Source organism: Anabrus simplex, chromosome 8 (genome assembly GCF_040414725.1).
Source record: "Anabrus simplex isolate iqAnaSimp1 chromosome 8, ASM4041472v1, whole genome shotgun sequence".
Classification (NCBI taxonomy): domain Eukaryota; kingdom Metazoa; phylum Arthropoda; class Insecta; order Orthoptera; family Tettigoniidae; genus Anabrus; species Anabrus simplex.
Window position 1 is genome coordinate 50,542,848 of NC_090272.1, and position 19,381 is coordinate 50,562,228.

Sequence of the window (19,381 nt, forward strand, 5' to 3'; positions counted from 1 at the left end):
TGTTTGGTGAAGTACTTGTGTAGAAGGCATACGTCTGTTTGGAGCTTCTGCTGCATTCCGGCCAGATTGTCCAGATAAAAATAATGTCTGTGTATTCGTCGCTGCTGAATACACTAGCCATTCCTGATCTGCAGACAGCAAATATAGTGCGGTTGTACCATACACCAGCCTAGAACTATGCGGTCGAAAACGATGTTTATTAATGCAAGTGGTACATTAGACCGGCAGCGCTGAGTAACATGCTGTGAGCGACACTCCGTTTCTTATCTCTTTATATTCTGACGTAACCTGCCCGCTGGCAGTAGGTCCCCTGTGAAAATCAGTTGGTAGACATCTCACTCATCATTTGTGCATGCGGGGCATTTATAAGTAGAAAGTACGGCGTTCGAGAGCCACCTGGTATTTAAATTATTTTGTTTCGCCTGGAACTTTGTCCTTGTTGCACCCCATCTGGGAAAAAAGATGACCTTTTCAGACAAATAATAAAAGTAAGTGATAATTGTATGTATTTATTCGTCGTGCTACGATTCCAACTGCCACTGGAATGTCACCACTCGGCCTAGTGAACCCGAAAACTGTAGATTCACCACTGATCTCGGTCATTTTTCACATTTTATTTTTCAACCCTTTCATACCTATGGAGGCTGAACGTGGACTTAATGGCATCCAGAATGTCAGAATTCATCTCAGCTACTCCCAAAAGTATTGATTCGGCGATAATATTGATCGTTTTTCGATATTTTTAATGTTACTCCCTTCCAACCCACAATCGTAGGGTTGCTAGGGCTATCTTACCCCCACAGTATATTTCTCCAGATAATGTCATGTGGGTGCCAAGTCTGGTTGAGAGTTATGCCGAGTGGATTCATCCTAGTATAGGTAATTTTGAATATTTTCTTTTCCACTCCTTTTCACCCCAATACCTATGGAGACTAAAACCGAAATCGAAGTGCCACTATTTATCTCAGCGATCCCGAAAACTATGGACTCAACACTAACATAAGTCGTTTTCGATTATTTCTATATATCTCTCCCTCCCCGATCCACCCCTGTGTCAACTCATGTCTTCTTCATATACTGATTTATAATAGCTTTAAAATACTGTATGTGCTACGAAAAATGTTATATTATTTAAATACTCCCCTTGTTTTCTACAGATATTTTATTATAAAAAGTAATCTATTCAAAAATATCAACCAAAGTAGATCCATATTAGCAAACACAGTAGAGACAATACGTGACACTTACGGATTTAGCCTTGTTAAAATGGGAGGCAATTCGACGGTGGCGCTCCTAGTGACTTGACCTGAAAAGTCGTGCTAAATTCAAATATCAATAGAAATGCATATACGAAAATGGATAAATAAATTACGTCTAGAAAGAAAGTATTATTGAGATATTAACTTCGAAGTTGCTAAAGCAATTCTGGATAAATGAATGAAGAATTATTTAAAAGGTTATTATTTAAAGACTGAAATTAGACATATAAACAAGATGTGAAATGGACTGCTGTGAAATGGCTTGATCTTTCATTTATGCATTACTTTTTTTTGCGTTAGCATTCCTGCCTGAACTTTTACGGTTAGATTTGTCTTTTTTTCTCGTTTAAGAAACATTGTATCATCACATTAAGACACTTGTCAATAAAAATATCGGCACATTCCTTACACACATAATGCAATAAATTAACATTTAAAATCTGGACAATTTTTCTCTTAACATGAAGCCTACTAACAGAAAGAAAATCTATAAAATCCTGGCTTTAATCTGAGAAGAGGGATAAAAGAAAGAAAAGTATGAAAATGTTATCGATAGTGATGCTTTGAGGAATATTTACGTACAATTAGAGTAAAAATGCAATATACCCTTGGCTGTATAGTCGAGGATTTTTAAAGTCGCTGGCCTGGAAATGATCTGAACAGATCTTATAATTCGTACATAAGTGTAAAGTCCCTTCTTTCTCGTACACCTTATCCAAATCTCTCCTGTGCCATTTCAAAGCCCACAGATCACACCTACAACAACACATCGGTATTGAAGGTTAACTGCTGCACTATACAATAAAATATGCGTATTATATTTTAAGCTAGTTAAAATATGAGTCGAGAAGTTCAGAAGATTATGAAGTCTATAAAAATCTCTTTGTCACTGGAAGAATATATATGCAAACACAATATTACTTACATTTTATTGTCACGAGGGTAGCGAAAGAAAGACAGCGCATTCTTCTCTACTTCATAGTTACTGCAGCCAAACACAGCACATACCTTTCCCCTCATGTTGAGAGGAGATATCAAGGAATGACACACGCTAATATTTCATTATGTCAACTCGCCGAAAACGTATACATAACACCAAGAACTTCACACTCAAATACACGTGCTCTTATGACAGAATCAGTAGTTTTCAGGTCTACTCGCTAGAGAGAGCTCCAATAGCTGTCCCTCGATATCTCGCCGAGTGTCGCGTATTGTCTCTACTGTATTTGATATTACCACAACAGTATCACAAACATTTGGTAAACAGTTAGCGGTTTGATAGTAGATACAACAATGACACTAATCACACACTTCTGTACACTAGTTCATTAGTACTAAAGCAAATCTGTTTTTGCTCAGAACTTTCGCACAGTGCACAGTAGTACAGTACATACACTTAATAAATATTATACGTTTTACAGAAATAACGCCAATAGTAATACTGTCCAGTACTATCATTTACTTCTTCCAGTAATCCAGAATTGTGTACCAAGTTTGGTTAAAGTTGCAGCTTTGCCTGTAGTCAATCTACCATTTTTAATAGTTTAGCTTCGTCGATATCTTTGCTCCTTAACAGTGTGCAACCCGGCAAGTGCATCTTTACGTAAAGATATTGCTCCTTAACAGTGTGCAACCCGGCAAGTGCTTCGTCGATATCTTTACGTAAAGATATTGCTCCTTAACAGTGTGCAACCCGGCAAGTGCTTCGTCGATATCTTTACGTAAAGATATTGCTCCTTAACAATGTGCAACCCGGCAAGTGCTTCGTCGATATCTTTACGTAAAGATATTGCTCCTTAACAGTGTGCAACCCGGCAAGTGCTTCGTCGATATCTTTACGTAAAGATATTGCTCCTTAACAGTGTGCAACCCGCCAAGTGCTTCGTCGATATCTTTACGTCAAGATATTGCTCCTTAACAATGTGCAACCCGCCAAGTGCTTCGTCGATATCTTTACGTAAAGATATTGCTCCTTAACAGTGTGCAAGCCGGCAAGTGCCTTCCTTAAGTGATATTGTTTTTGCAATTACTGAAAGTTGACTGAACTGATGATTCACCAGCAGGTATTTCCGGAGAGAATAAAAAAAAGGAATGGAGCAAATCGGTCCAGTAGACCGTCACAAATCTGTTTTTATATAGATGAGAAGGGGGTAGGTTTCAGGTATATTATTCTTACGCCGCTTATTGCTGGACTGGCTAGCAAAGGCATGGGTAGTTATCTGCTTTGGAATGGCTGTTAAAAGAAATGGTAGATAGAAGGGAAAATGGTAAGCAAAATATGAAAAATAAATTTTTACAAATCAGTTCAAAAGTTAAAGTATCCATTTTAGGTACTATAAAACACTTTTATTCAGAGCTAATTGCCCATGACAAACCTAAGTACTTAATACTAAGAACGTATGTATTAAAGAAATAACAATGATAGGTTTTAGCCTAAATCCCGTTGTCCAGTCATTACTCATCTAGCTCGAGAGTAAAATGCAGAATGTTCAACATTCAAATCTTAACGCGATGAAAGCACAATTATTGCAATGCCGTGTTGAAATTCCCCCGGTAGTGCTGCATAGAAAACAAACAGTTAAGAAAATATTAGGACTTGTTTACATTTAACTCCTCGCTGGTTGTCATATCCCACAAAGTAGCCATAAACAGGTTTTCGACGACATGTTTAAGAAAATATCAACCTGGTGTTATTTTTAAAAATGTGGTCCCATAACTAAACGCATCATTCTGATTTATAGCTCGTAAACTTCGAGATCAGGCGGGAAATACTTGTGAAGGCAGACTATAACATTCTTCTATGTAACGTTTGGTTGTAGTGTACGTGGATTTATATCTAAGTTATTTCACAAACTGGCTTTTGATTGCGTATGTTTCGTGATGTTACCTCTGCTGCTTGATTCACACAAAACATACACAGAGTTTTTCTAATATACAGGGTTAGACTGTATGGATGGATTCCTCAAATGTGAAGTGAACGAAAAAGTTATACAGTAAAACCTAAACTCAGCTGAAACCCAAGGGAACAGAATATATTTCCGCTGTATGCAGGATTCCGTTTCCTAAAGGTGGTTAAAAAACAAAATAAAAATCATTAGTACATACCTTCGTTTTCCCGGCCCCGCGGTGTAGGGGTCAACGCGTCCGCATGTCACCCGGCGGCCCCGGGTTCGATTCCCCGCCTGGTCAGGGGCTTTTAATTGTAAATGATTAATATCCCTGGTCTGGGGACTGGGTGTTTGTGTCGTCCTTAACGTTCCTTGCCTCACATTCAACACTCTACCCCACATCCGCAATTCGACTTACACGCGGGTTCCTCTCAAATGATGAAAGTTGTGGCAAAAGATCTACTGTACATAGGTCGACGCCACGAAGAAATATAATTTTTAATATATATATATATATATATATATAATTTTTACATACCTCCGTTAGATAATCTAGCAGTTGTGTTATGTGATTTAGTTTGGATGTAGATACAATAATGACACTAATCACACACTTCTGCACACTACTTCATCAGCACTAACACAAAACTGTTATTGCTCAGAACTTCCACACAGTGCACAATAGATTACAGTCCATACACTTACTTAATAAATACAGGGTTATTCTAAATGGTTGTCGGGGTTTCGTGAACTTTTGTTTGAAAACGTGGAAAACGCACCATTTTTATTGTTGCAGTAACGGTTAGAAAAACTCTCAAAGTTTTGTTTTGCATCAACTGTAGTACATAAGTTACCACCAGATGGCAGTAGTAGCAGTGTTTAACAAAATGGCGGTTAGCGATAAGGAGAAAGCTCTTTGTACTGTTGAATTTCATCAACATCGGTCCATTACCAGAGTCCAGCTCCATTTTCGGACAAAATACAGGAAGGAGCCTCCTTCCGACAACTCTTTTCCCAGATGGTACGCAGAATTTGTGGATACAGGTTGTTTTTGCAAAGGGAAAAGCAGTGGACGTCCCGCTGTGTCAGAAGCGGATGTGAATCGGATTAGGGGCATTTATCTCCGTAGTCCTAAGAAATCAACTACGAGATGTAGCAGGGAACTGCAAGTTCCTCAAACCACAATATGGCGTGTGTTACGAAGGCGCCTACAGGTAAAGCCATACCGCCTACAACTGCGTCAAGCTCTAACAGCTAATGACAAAGCCCTACGTTTCAACTTTAGCATGGCACTGCAGGAACGGATTGAAGAAGATGATGGTTTTCTTGACAGAGTAGTTTTCAGTGACGAAGCTACTTTTCAGGTAAGTGGAGAGGTAAACAAATAAAACGTTCGCATTTGGGGTGCACATTTGTTATGTGGAACATGTGCGAGACTCTCCTAAGGTGAATGTGTCCTGTGCCGTTTCAGACACGAAGGTCTATGGCCCGTTCTTCTTCAATGAACACAGTAAGAGGGCTGACTTACCTGGACATGCTCACAGACCCCAGATGAGTGACGAAAGGGATGATTACGTGCTGCAACAGGATGGTGCACCACCTCATTTCCACAGGGAGGTTAGAGCATTTTAAAACCAAGAACTTCCACAACAATGGATGGGACGCGGAACCACGTTCACCAGATCTTACACCATGCGATTTCTTCCTGTGGGGTTAGGTTAAAGATCAGGTATTTGTTCCTCCTCTACCGGTGGATTTTCAGGAAGTGAAGCGGCCCATCCAAGCCGCCTTCGAAAGCATCACTGCTGCCATGTTGACTCGTGTGTGGGAAGAGATGGACTATCAAGTAGATGTGTGTAGAGTAACGCAAGGCGCACATATCGAGCATTTTTAATGTATGTCAAAATAACTTTATGAGTTACAGTACACAATAAAACAAGATTCATATTCCTGCGTCAATTGCACTGAGTTATGAATTTTTGTAACCCCAACAATCATTTAGAATAACCCTGTATTACATGTTTTATAGGAATAACACCAATAGTAATACTGTACAGTACTGTCATTTACTACTTCCAGTAATTAAGAATTGAACGCTGGACACAACTATCCCTGGTAGCAGGGTTTACAATTAAAATTCGGGCACGGCAAATAATGCCGAACAATTTCTCGTCATATTTCGCCAGTGAAAATGTCTGAATGCCTCTTACGACTGACAGGACATGTCGGTAGGACTTCTTCTTTTTTGTTCAGTGTTTGTTCCTCCTGATAGCGAAGTCCACTACATGGATTCGTTGTCATCATTTAGCTATGTCCTGGGCCATGATCAAGGTGGAGATGGATACTCTTCTTTGTGAAGGGTATCAGCTCCTTGGTCGTCCTTTTGGTCTCCTACCGGCGACTTCTAACATGTCATCCGTCTTCGCGATAGTGTCGGCGTCTGCCCTTAGTGCATGTCCAAACCATTGTAGACGAACCTCGCGCATTTAAAAAAAAATCGGTGTAACGCCAAATCTCTCCCTGATGGATTCATTGGAGATGCGATCCAGTTTACTGACGCCAGCTGTCCATCTCAGCATCTTAGTCTCCAAGACGCCCAGTCGACGCTCTGTCTTAGTCGTAGTCGGCTAATATTCGCAACAGGTCGGACGACAGTACGAGACATATTTGATTCGAGATTATCTTTCATCCTCCGGTCACAAGTGACGCCTGTTGTTGTTCTCCATTTCATCTAGGCTGCGGATATCCTCGCATTGACCTCTTTGAAAAGTCGGCCATCATCAGTGACCGTGGAGCCAATATATTTGAATCTTGTCACTCGCGGCAGGTAGATAGGACTTCACGTTACATAAACAACCTTCTTCATCGTCTTCGTTCTAGTCTTTATCGCCACCAATTTCTGTTTTCTTTTCTTGGAAGTGATGGATGACGAACTCAATGATTTTTCTAACGCAACCCTGTCTCAACTTTTACATCAGTTGCCACGTAACCTTCTGCATTGACATTACCATAATTCCACTGTTGTAGCACATCTATTTTCGTTTATTACGGTTCCTTCATCATAGTGTGAGACAAACTTGGCTTTTGTCTCAAATATTATTACAATATTATAAGTCCACCTGTTCAATACAATACAATATGATCCACTATTTCATATGGTCAAAAAAATATACATAATACATAAAAGTCAATGGTACATGTTTCACCCTCCTTACGGGCATCATCAGCCTATATCAATCTTAAAAATAATACATATAGAGTCATTCTAATCTTATAAATTATAGGTTAAAATGTTGAAAATGATTTCGTTAAACATTATACAATAACATCTAAAACAACGATAATGCACCAAAGTATGTTAAAAGAGAGTAAATTAACAGTTTTGAAGATTAAAACGTGATTAAACATGAAATTTTGAGAGTTTAAAACTAAAATGGATCCTTTTTTTATAATATCATTAAGACTGTGATGGCCTTGAGTGTAAACACAATCATCAAAGGGGGATGTTTCTTCAATTCCCAAGTTTTAATCCAAGATGGTAAAATCACTGTCAGTTATTTAAAACGGAAGTGTGAACGTAATAAACATGTTAAAATGTATATGGTTGGGATATCTGAAAGTCGAAAAGGAAATGGAACTTCTTGTAGAGGCGTTGCTAATGATAAAACGTATGTCAAAGCTAGCGGAGTTCAGAAATTATGTGGTAGTCGATTGGATCTAAAAGATAGTCAAGTTGATGTTATAATTCCGTTGAAACATTTGTTGGAAGAAATGATCAGGATTTTTCGTACGGTGCGTATTAAGTACGTCAGGTTGTTTCAGCAACGCTAGCTTACTTGTAAACTTGGCTTTGTCAAAGCACTGGCGTACCGTATTTGCCACACCCCTTTCACTGCTTCTATGATCCAAATTAGAGCATCAAGCACAGAAACAGATATTTCCTGGCCAAATGCTATCTCGGCCATCTTAGATCCATTTGGAATACACATATACTGAAAAGGGTTAGAAAGGACAGTTACATATTCTTTCCGTTATAGGAGCAAAATTTCCTTCCGTTTCGGCATCAGACAAGTTTCACTAAATGTAGGTATACAGGTAAACATACATAAATATTAAACTATAATACAGGGGACCGGGAAAATTTTCCTATATCGACAGTTTTCCGGTTCATAAAAGTTTCGTAACTGGATTGTTATTGGCTAGAATTTAGTTTCAGTTAGTTTCAAAATACCCACTCCCTGCTATACTGCAGGCTTCAGTTCGTGTCATTGCATTATGAACATGCACATTGTATGTATCGTTTCACAAGCGCAATTTTTCAACGACGTCTTGCTCCATCCTCCACAGCAGTCGTGAATAATAATAATAATAATAATAATAATAATAATAATAATAATAATAATAATAATAATAATAATAATAATAATAATAATAATAATAATTTATAAATAATTTATTCAATTAGTTTTCAAGTCCATGTTACATCCAATGATTCTACACACCATTTACGACACTAGGACCGCCTCCATATGTTCCATCATTCTTTGTAAGTCCTCCGTCCACAACTCGTTATCCAAGTTGCCTCGTCTGAAGTCGATTAGCACACTCTCACACGTTCTTTTTAGTACGATGGTCTGTAGGTACGCCTGTAGCTGTTTGCTCACTTCCAATATGTCCATGTGCTTCTTGAACAAGTTGGTGACTAGCCCGCCCCACGTTATTACCACAGGGACCATCGTCACCTTGGCTCCATTGTACGTAACTGAGAGTCCATTGGCTAGCATCTCGTATTTTCTTCCTTTAATGGTTTCAGTCTGTTTCAGGATACTTTTGTTTGTGATTCCAACTTCAATTAATAGGATTTCATTCTTTGCAAGGTCATTTAATAATAATAATAATAATAATAATAATAATAATAATAATAATAATAATAATAATAATAATAAGCAGGCTATCTCTACACAACAAACTCAAACGGATTTAGATCAGGTGAATTTGGAGGCCAAGTAATTAGCCTACTTCTACCTGTCTAATGATCGGGATGTCGTGCATTATGGTGTTCATGGACACAAAGACTGAAACACTGATGAGCATCTGGCCAGTGCTCCTATCGTAGAGCGCAGAGAGTGATCAGCCTGAGTGGACACATAATCTGGTAAGTGACTTGTCGAAGAAATGCCTGGGGTACGGTATCCAACACTCGCTATACATCTTAGCGTGGATGAGCGATCATTTAAGTCGCGTCCTTTATTTTGTTACGTCCTCGTGGACTCCCAGCCCTCTGTAGCCGGTATTTCCTAGAAGGGATCAGTGAGTTTGGCAGAGGTTTCCTAGCCGGCTGAGGCAAGTGGCAGCCTCTCCTTGTATCGTGCTCTTCGTCTGGTTTCTCCGTGGGCCTTCTCGAAGGTGAAACGAGAATACTGTATTTATTTTCTGGTCGCGCTCAGAAGATTCCAGTACTTCATCACCACGGATATAAAAGCGTGCTACCTGCGAACCAGTTGTTTTTGTTGTTGTTCAGTGGTTAGTCTTGGTAGTGTTGTGATTAGTGAGTGTCGTCGTAGCGTTGGAGAGGAGTGCTCGTTAGCCCCATTGTATTTCTTTAGTGATACGTGTTGAGTAGTTCAGTGTGTGGAGCAGTTGAGTTGACCGACCATCGTCTATAAACATTTGTCAGAGGAAAAGTAAAGGAGTTCCGATCCTCCGGGAAATGAAGGTATCCGGAAAACAAAGGGAAGGGTCACGAAGGGCGGGAAAATGAAAGACTATCTAGGTCTCGCAAACCTAATACCTTCGGGGTTGGAAGTGAAAGAGAATGAATAAATGACAGTCGGATAGGAAAGATGAAAGTGAGGGGCCTGACATAAGTGGAAGCCAAACGAGAGACAGCTAAGAGAGCCGTGTTCACCAAACCAAACTCCCGCTGGTGCCCCTTTAGTTCACCTCTTTCAACAGGTAAGGGACGCTGTGGATGTATTCCAGGGCCTCCATACAATAGAACATGCCAGACTCATCTAGGGGAATCGTAGTTGCCGATCCCATGCTCCGAGTTTGAGATCCTCTGGTACTCCATTTAGTTGCCTCTTACTACAGGCAGGAGATGCCATGGATGTACTCTACCTCTCCTAGCCCCAGGGGTAAAATCTGCGCGCCTGAGTATGTGTGATGATGATGATGATGATGATGATGATGATGATGATGATGATGGTAATGAGATAGAGAGGGTGAAACATGCTATGGCCGCGCAGCCTACTCCCGTCGAATAACAAGGGGTCTCGTCAAGGTTTAACTTCCCCCATCCCACGGAAGAATCACTATCAACATCATATGCCCTCACTCCATATGATCACTGCGGAGAGGTTCGGAATTGAACTCAGGCCTTTGGAACGCAATCTAGTGATTAGAAATTGTATACTATCACCTCTCCTACCCTGCCGGCCAATACGTTTATGGCAATGTTTTTTTCCACCAATAGGACCATGATTTAAGACCAGACGTCTTAACGATCATGATCACTAGGCAAGATCATCAGCCAAGTGTCCGACTCGTTGGCTGAATGGTCAGCGTAGTGGCCTTCGGTTCAGAGGGTCCCAGGTTCGATTCCCGGCCGGGTCGGGGATTTTAACCTTCAATGGTTAATTCCAATGGCCCCGGGGGCTGGGTGTTTGTGCTGTCCCCAACATCCCTGCAACTCACACACCACACATAAGACTATCCTCCACCACAATAACACGCAGTTACCTACATATGGCAGATGTCGCCCACCCTCATCGGAGGGTCTTCCTTACAAGGGCTGCACTCAGCTAGAAATTATTATATCAACCAAGTAAGCCTTGTCCAGTGACCACGGCATGCTCTGGTACAGCTTAACCTGTAAGGCCCGAACATATTGAGCTTTTTGCATGTTTGAGTATGCTGTGTAAATAAGACACAAAAATCTTTGTAATAATATTGTTGCCTTTACATTCCACTAACTACTTTCACGATTGTCGGAGACGCCGGGGAGCCGGAATTAGTTCCGTAGGATTTCTTTTACCGACGTGAGACTGACGTATTTGAGCACCTTCAAATACCATCGGACTGAGTCAAGATCAAACCTGCCAAGTTGCGGTCAGAAGGCCAGCTCAACCGTCAGACCCACTTAGCCCGGTAAATCGGTTTAAAATTCAGCAATCCGATGTATCAAATTTTCATATGGTAATTTCAAATACCGTCAATATCCCTCCACGTCACTTAACGCACTTGAAAGGGCTCTGTGGCCTGCCCAGCGACCGCTGCTCAGCCCGAAGGCCTGCAGATTCCGAGGGGCCGTGTGGTCAGCACGACGCATCCTCTCGGTCGTTATTCTGGGCTTTCGAACCCGGGGCCGCCATCTAACCTTCAGATAGCTCCTCAATTCTAATCACGTAGGCAGAGTGGACCTCGAACCAGCCCTCAGGTCGAGAGAAAAATCCCTGACCTGGCCGGGAATCGAACCCGGGGTCTCCGGCCGAGGGGCAGGCACGCTACCCCTACACCACTTAAAGTACCGTCAGCCACAAATAAATTATACCACTGGAAGAAATATAACGCAAAAAGAAAGTTATTAAATTTTCCCTCTGATTGATGGATGATCATGATATACAGATCCCCGGTTTATGCAGTTCTCAAGGTACTGTTGCTAGGTAACATCACGTCACGCATTTTGTTACATGACACTATTTCGTTATATTGTACCAATTTTCGGATGACCCTCAGCTTTAAGACATATTTATGTCAACGCAACGTGTAACGCAGCTGACTGCTGATTGACAAAAGGAAACATGGTTGCCAAGGAGAAAATAAAGCGTCGAACACTTACAGTACTGTAGGTACTTGAAAGCACCATTTACATTACAAAGAATAGGAGGAGATATTCGCTATCCAGTATTATAGAGTTAAATTTGAGGTGGTATTTTAAAGTACCACCAGTACACACAGATCAATGAGGGTCAAACAGACTCAATCCCATGCAGGCTCACTACTGGCTCATATGAGTCGATATCATATGTTTGAGTCAGTCCCATTTTCAGGCTTTCATTGCAGGCTCAAAGTACGCTTCTACAAGAACGTCGCCAGTGCGTTAGGGAGGACGTACCTTGAAGAAGCTACCTGTCATCTTTCAAAGCAAGAACCAAGCAAGCCTGTAGTCTGCTATTTCTTTTTATCACAGCCTCGGGACCTCCCATTTTACATGAAATCCCAGCCAATGGACCGTGACTGTTCTTTTCAAAATTCCTACCTGTATTGTGCGGTATTCGAAACACGGATGCCTTGTTAAGAAACCTGTGACAATACGACTTGGCTATCACGCCGCCCTATTCACAAAGTAAAGAAAAATAGTGCTGAGTTTGGGTCGAATAGCTGTTACATTGCATTCGAGAGATAGAGGGTTCGAACCTCACTGCCGGAAGCCCTGAATATGGTTTACCATTTTCACACCAGGCTGTACTTTAATTAAGGCCACGGTCGATTGATTGCTTCCCACTCCGAGCCCTTTCCCAGTCCATCTTCGGCATAATCCCTATCTGTGTCGGTGCGACGTAAAGCGAATTGAAGAAAATAATTAGTATGATGTAATCATATTACGTAATGCATTATATTATCATAATTATTATGTAATCGTAATTAGAACTCAAACAAATGAATTATTATCAATATTGCAGCACAAACAGGCGACAGACAGTTATAAAGTCGGTACAGTTTTATTTATGTTAATAGATAATTAAATTATCAATGTCGTTGAATGATATGGCACCGCGGCTTCGCGTGCGCGGAAATTAATTTCACAGAAAACTGTTTGAAACTGCATCAAAACAACAAGCTTACTTTCAGAATGTACCAAATAAAAATTTCCAAAATTAGATTGGCATTCATAGGAAACTAAATAATACGAAGAAAAATAAATATTGAAAACGGCCCAAATTCATGTCGAACAGGGCGTTCAAAATCGCGCCTTTTTGACAATTAAATACCAAATCCCACGGGGTGAATGGGTCAAAAGATAAAGCATCCATGCCCCCTGCGTATGCCGGGTATTCATCCCGAAGGCTGGTTTGATCCTCCACAGCTCCGCCAACAGCTGTCATAAATGGCCTAGGTGTCACTGAAGAAGCTTACTAGGGAAATGAGAATTGAGGTAGTATCCCGTTGCTTTCCTCACTGAGTCAGAAGTTGCTATTGCACATCAGTCTGCCAAGCCCACTGAAATGCGTGCATCAACCGACCCTATGACTGACATTTACACAACATTCATAGCAGGGACTGGCGGCATAAGGAATGCCATTACTAGCATCACTCGTACCTCAGTCACTTTCATATAGTCAAAGCCAAGGGTAAGACTGAGACAAGTCAATGAAAGTAAAAATTTCATTCTAGCCCATACCAGTGCACTGTAAACACTACATCTTGCCAGCAAAGGCCTTATTCCATTTCTCTTTTACAGTCCTCAAGTGATTTGCTCAGGTCGTTTCATACCTCCTCCCATGCGCCCTGTTTTCTTCATTTCTTAAAAAAACTTGCTATTACATATCAGTCTGCCAAGCCTACTGAAATGCATGTACCAGCTGATCCTATGAGCGATATTTTCACACCATTCATAACAGGGACTCGCTGCATAAGGAATGGTATTACTAGCATCGCTCATACCTCAGTCACTTTCATATTGTCAAAGCTAAGGATGAGACTGAGACAAGTCAATGAAAGTAAAAATTTCATTCTAGCCCATACCAGTGCACTGTAAACACTACATCTCGCCAGCAAAGGCAAACCTATGAGAAGCAATTTTCGGGCCCTGTGACCAGGAGAAACATAACACTAGGTTTATATTTATGCATACATTACCATTATAGACTGTTCTGCCTTTCGGCGTTCAGTCTGCAAGCCTCTGTGAATTTAAAAAACGTCGCCACAATCCTCTATTTGCAACTAGTGTTATGGCCTCATTTGGTTCTACACCTCTTATCTTTAAATCGTTAGAAACTGAGTCTAACCATCGTCGTCTTGGTTTACCTCTACTTCTCTTACCCACCATAACAGAGTCCATTATTCTCCTATCTAACCTATTCTCTTCCATTCGCCTCACATGATCCCACCACCGAAGCAGGTTTATGCGTACAGCTTCATCCATCGAGTTCATTCCTAAATCAGCATTTATCTCCTCATTCCGAGTACCCTCCTGCCATTGACCCCACCTGTTTGTACCAGCAATCATTCTCGCTACTATCATGTCTGTTAGTTCTAACTTACCGGGAGAGTTGGCCGTGCGGTTAGGGGCGCGCAGCTGTGAGCTTGCATCCAGGAGATAGTGGGTTCGAGTCCCACTGTCAGCAGCCCTGAATATGGTTTTCCGTGGTTTCCCATTTTCACACCAGGCAATTAAGGCCACGACCGCTTTCTTCCCATTCCTAGGCATTTCCTGTCCCATCGTCGCCATAAGACGTATCTGTGTCGGTGCGACGTAAAGCAACTAGCAAAAAGGTAAAAGAACACATAACATAAATACTTGAAATTATCGACCTGCTCTAGCTTTGTATCACCCATCTGACATTCAATTCTGTTGAATTTATTACCTGCTGACTTCAATTTAGTCTTCGAGAGGCTAATTTTCATACTCATTTCACCTATTTTCAAATTTCAAGATATTAGACTGCAGGCTTTCGGCACAGTCTGCCATTAAGACCAAGTCGTCAGCATAGGCCAAACTGCTTACTACATTTCCACCTAACTGAATCCCTCCCTGCCATTTTATACCTTTCAGCAGATGATCCATGTAAACTACGAACAGCACAGGTGAAAGATTACAGCCTTGTATAATCCCTGTAAGTACCCTGAACCAAGAACTCATTCTACCATCAATTATCACTGAAGCCCAATTGTCAACATAAATGCCTTTGATTGATTTTTATAATCTACCTATAATTCCATAGTCCCCCAGTATGGCGAACATCTTTTCCCTCGGTACCCTGTCATATGCTTTCTCTAGATCTACGAAACATAAGTACTACTGCCTATTCCTCTCGTAGTATTTTTCAACTACCTGGCGCATACAGAAAATCTGATCCTGACAGGCTCTCTATGGTCTGAAACCACACTGGTTTTCATCCAACTTCCTCTCAACGACTGATCGCACCCTCCCTTTCAAGATGCGAGTGAATACTTCCCCTTGTATACTAATCAATGAGATACCTCGATAGTTGTTGCAATTCTTCCTGTTCCCTTGCTTGTAGATAGGTGCAATTACTGCTTTCGTCCAATCTGAAGGTAGCTTACCAACACTCCATGCTAATCTTACTACTCTATGAAGCCATTTCATCCCTGCCTTCCCACTATACTTCACCATTTCAGGTCTAATTTCATTTATTCCTGCTGCTGTATGACAATGGAGTTTATTTACCATCCTTTCCACTTCCTCAAGCGTAATTTTACCAACATCATTTTCCTCCTCCCCATGCGCTTGGATGTTCGCAACACCACCAGGAGGATGTTCAAAATATTCCCTCCACCTCTCCAGTGATTCTCTGGAATCTATTATGAGTTCACCTGAATTACTCAAAACACTGTTCATTTCCTTTTTCTCTCCCTTCCTAAGATTCTTTATTACTGTCCAGAAAGGTTTCTCTGCTGCTTGACCTAGCCTTTCCAGGTTATTACCAAAATCTTCCCACTACTTTTTTTGGATTCAACAACTATTTGTTTGGCCGTTTCTTTCATCTACGTACAAATCCCTGTCTGACTCGGTCCTTGTTTGGAGCCATTTCTGATAAGCCTTCTTTTTACGTTTACAAAGCTGCTCTCACTTCATCATTCCACCTTTCCCCATCTTTACACACAGTTGTTCCTAGGCATTCCCTTGCTGTTTCTACTACATCATCCCTGTATACCACTCATTCTGTTTCTATATCCTGAACCTGCTTACTGTCTACTGTTCTAAATTTCTCACTAATCATGTCCATGTACTTCTGTCTAATTTCCTCGTCCTGGAGATTTTTCCACCTTTATTCGTTTGCAGACAGATTTCACTTTCTCTACCCTAGGCCTCGAGATATTTTGTTCACTACAGGTCAGATAGTGGCCTTTATCATCGAAAAATCCCCGGAAAACTTGTACATTCCAAACATGTTTCCTGAATTCGAAGTCAGTTAAGATATAGTCTATTATGGATCTGGTACCCCTAGCCTCCCATGTGTAGCGGTGAATAGCCTTATACCTGAAGAATATATTCGTAACTGCTAAACCCACACTAGCACAAAAGTCCAGCAAACGCTTCCCGTTCCCATTAGCTTCCATATCTTCCCCACATTTACCAATCACCCTTTCGTATCCTTCAGTTCTATTTCCAACTCTCGCATTGAAATCGCCCTTTAGCACTATTCTATCCTTGCTGTTGGCCCTGACCACGATGTCACTCAACGCTTCATAAAACTTGTCAACTTCATCCTCATCTGCATCCTCACATGGTGAATACACGGAGACAATTCTCGTTCTAATACCTCCCACTGACAAATCTACTCACAACATTCGCTCATTTACGTGCCTAACTGAAACTATGTTGTGTGCAATGGTATTCCTGGTAAGGAGCCCTACCCCATACTCTGCCCTTCCCTTTCTAACACCCGTCAAGTACACTTTACAATCTCCTATCTCTTCCTCATTATCTCCCCTTACCCGAATATCACTTACTCCTCTTAGCTGACTCAGCCAGTTCTACTTTCTTTCTTCCATAAGCCCCATTAATATTGATAGCTCCCCATCGAATTCCATTTCGTTCGCAATATTGTTTCCAATGTGTCCCTCCCCTGTCAAATGGAAGTGAAACTCCGTTACTCCCATAGGTCCGAGGCTTGCTTAAAATGTTCTGAGCTCGGTAAATTCATGAAGCAGGATACTGCCCTACTTGCACATAGTCCAAGTGAGGATCTCTCCTCTAACGGGTTATGGACCACTGGTGGATTGTATAGTCCTAGCCGCCTGAGCACAAGGAGGGCCACGACTCAGAATACGTCCGAGATGCCCACTCCCATTCCATAGCAACTGGTATCCCGACTCTCAGGACCACTTACTAGTCCACTCAGCCGTTGCCCATGGTTCGCGAACTAGGACGTGACTAGAGTAACCCACACCATGAACCATTTATATTTATGTTCGATTATTTCACTTAACTAATCAGCGCCTCCATTGTAAATCATTTTGATCGTTGTAGTTTTCTGATGACTGCAGTGAAATTTCTGACTCTCAGGCGGATGAACAGTCGAAACCGTTTACTGCGACGTCGCTTTTAACGACGTATTGGATATAACGGCGAAATCTAACGTTCCCGTCTAAATCCTATATAAACACGGTGTTTAAAATATTGCTTAGTACGACATATTGTATAAAGCGCCGTATTTTTACATCACATTTTTGGAAAAATGTATCGACTATAATGTCCAATGTTGATGTTTGTTTATTACGCGTTTCGGAATTGCTAACAACAACGTAAATTTTATTTTCAAACTCTTGTTTTCAGTAGATTTCAAATCAGTCTGAATGTGGTGATGTATCAAAAGAAAGAGAATGTGTTTAATATTGAAGAAAAGTCACGCATAACCTGGCGATTATAATATGGGGACTCAAACGTCAGCATCGCGTTCAAACGGGTGTGTCACAGTCAACGATGTCTACAATATGGAAGCACAGAGAGAACATCTAATTTATTAGCCAAGAACATGTGCGACATTAGTCATCAGTAAAGCCCGGATTTTCATGCAGTAATAGGTTAGATTGCAAACTAATATGGTTAGTAGGAAATGCCAGCCACCCGCTGTTCCATAGTGTAGAAAGAGTAACATAAATTATAGGGGTTCTGATGGGCCGTAACCCTAATGTTTATGTAAACCCCATAGCATAATCGTTGTGAAGGTAGACTATACTTGCTTCTCGCTTCAGTAAGTTTGCATTCTAACCTATTAGTGCATAAAATTCGGGGCTCTATTCATCAGTTTATATTGTTGCTATTTCGTTCCTCACTTATTGCTTTTGCTGTACCTACTGTGTAAACAGTAGAAGAGAAATTCCTCTCAGTCCCGTTCCACAAACACAGGGTTTCTCCTATAAACCCAGACCGACCGCACGGTGTATGTACTCTGCGCTACAGCAGCTGCCTCAGCCGTCAAGTGCGGTCGCCCTTCTTTAAGCCTGTATACAATCTTATACCTTACCTTATAAAAGATGCTGGAAGTGTCATCCTTCATAATGAGGGATTTCATAAACACCTTTAGGATTTTCTGCACAACAATAGCGAGAGTTATGACTGATCACACGACCATTGAAATGAAACCAGGCCTCATCCGAAAAGAACACAAGCCGTGGGTCGAATAAACAATCATTCAGTGATGCAGGATACCGCTCACAGTATCTCACTCTTGTGGTTGTATCATCAGATTTTAAACAATGGTCCTGTGTAACAGCTTTGTAGCCCTGCGTGCAGAAGAAACCTAAACCCCTACTTGTTGTGCTTGTGAGTGATTTATTCGGTGATCGTTCAAGATTCGAACCAATGTCATCTACTTTTCCTCCATTAAAACTGTTCATGTACACACATGTTCTTTTATTGGGCACTGAGCCAGTAGTTTCAAATTTATTTACAATTACGTGAATCTATGCTCAGGAAATTGCTCGTGAAATGCATCGCGCACCCGTCGAGCCGACTCATTCTAAAAATAACTTTTATATACGAAAATACGGTGTTGCTGTGATAACTGTCTCACCATGTTAACAGCTGAGATTCAGATTGGCTGTTGATGCTAGGTCGAACACGTGCACGCTCCTTGTAAGGTCAAGAACTATGCGCCCACCTGCCGTACAGCGGCTTAGGTCTCGGAGAGTAGAAACGAGGCTGGACGGTCTGGGTTTATAATAAAGACCCTGTACTGTATTACAAATATAGGACTTATTTCACTCACTTTTTCTGAAGTTTTACCTTTATTCTGTTATTAACCATATAAGTGTACAGCATAATACAGATATGACATTTTTAGCAACAGCAATAAAATGTCGGTTTGTGGGACTATCGCCTATAACGAGCGTTGATTGGCGGTCTCTTCGGAGTCGTTATAACCGGTTTGTGAGACTATCGCCTATAACGAGCTTTGATTGGCGGTCCCTTCGGAGTCGTTATAACCAGTTTGTGGGACTATCACCTATTACGTACTTTGATTGGTGGTCCCTTCGGAGTCG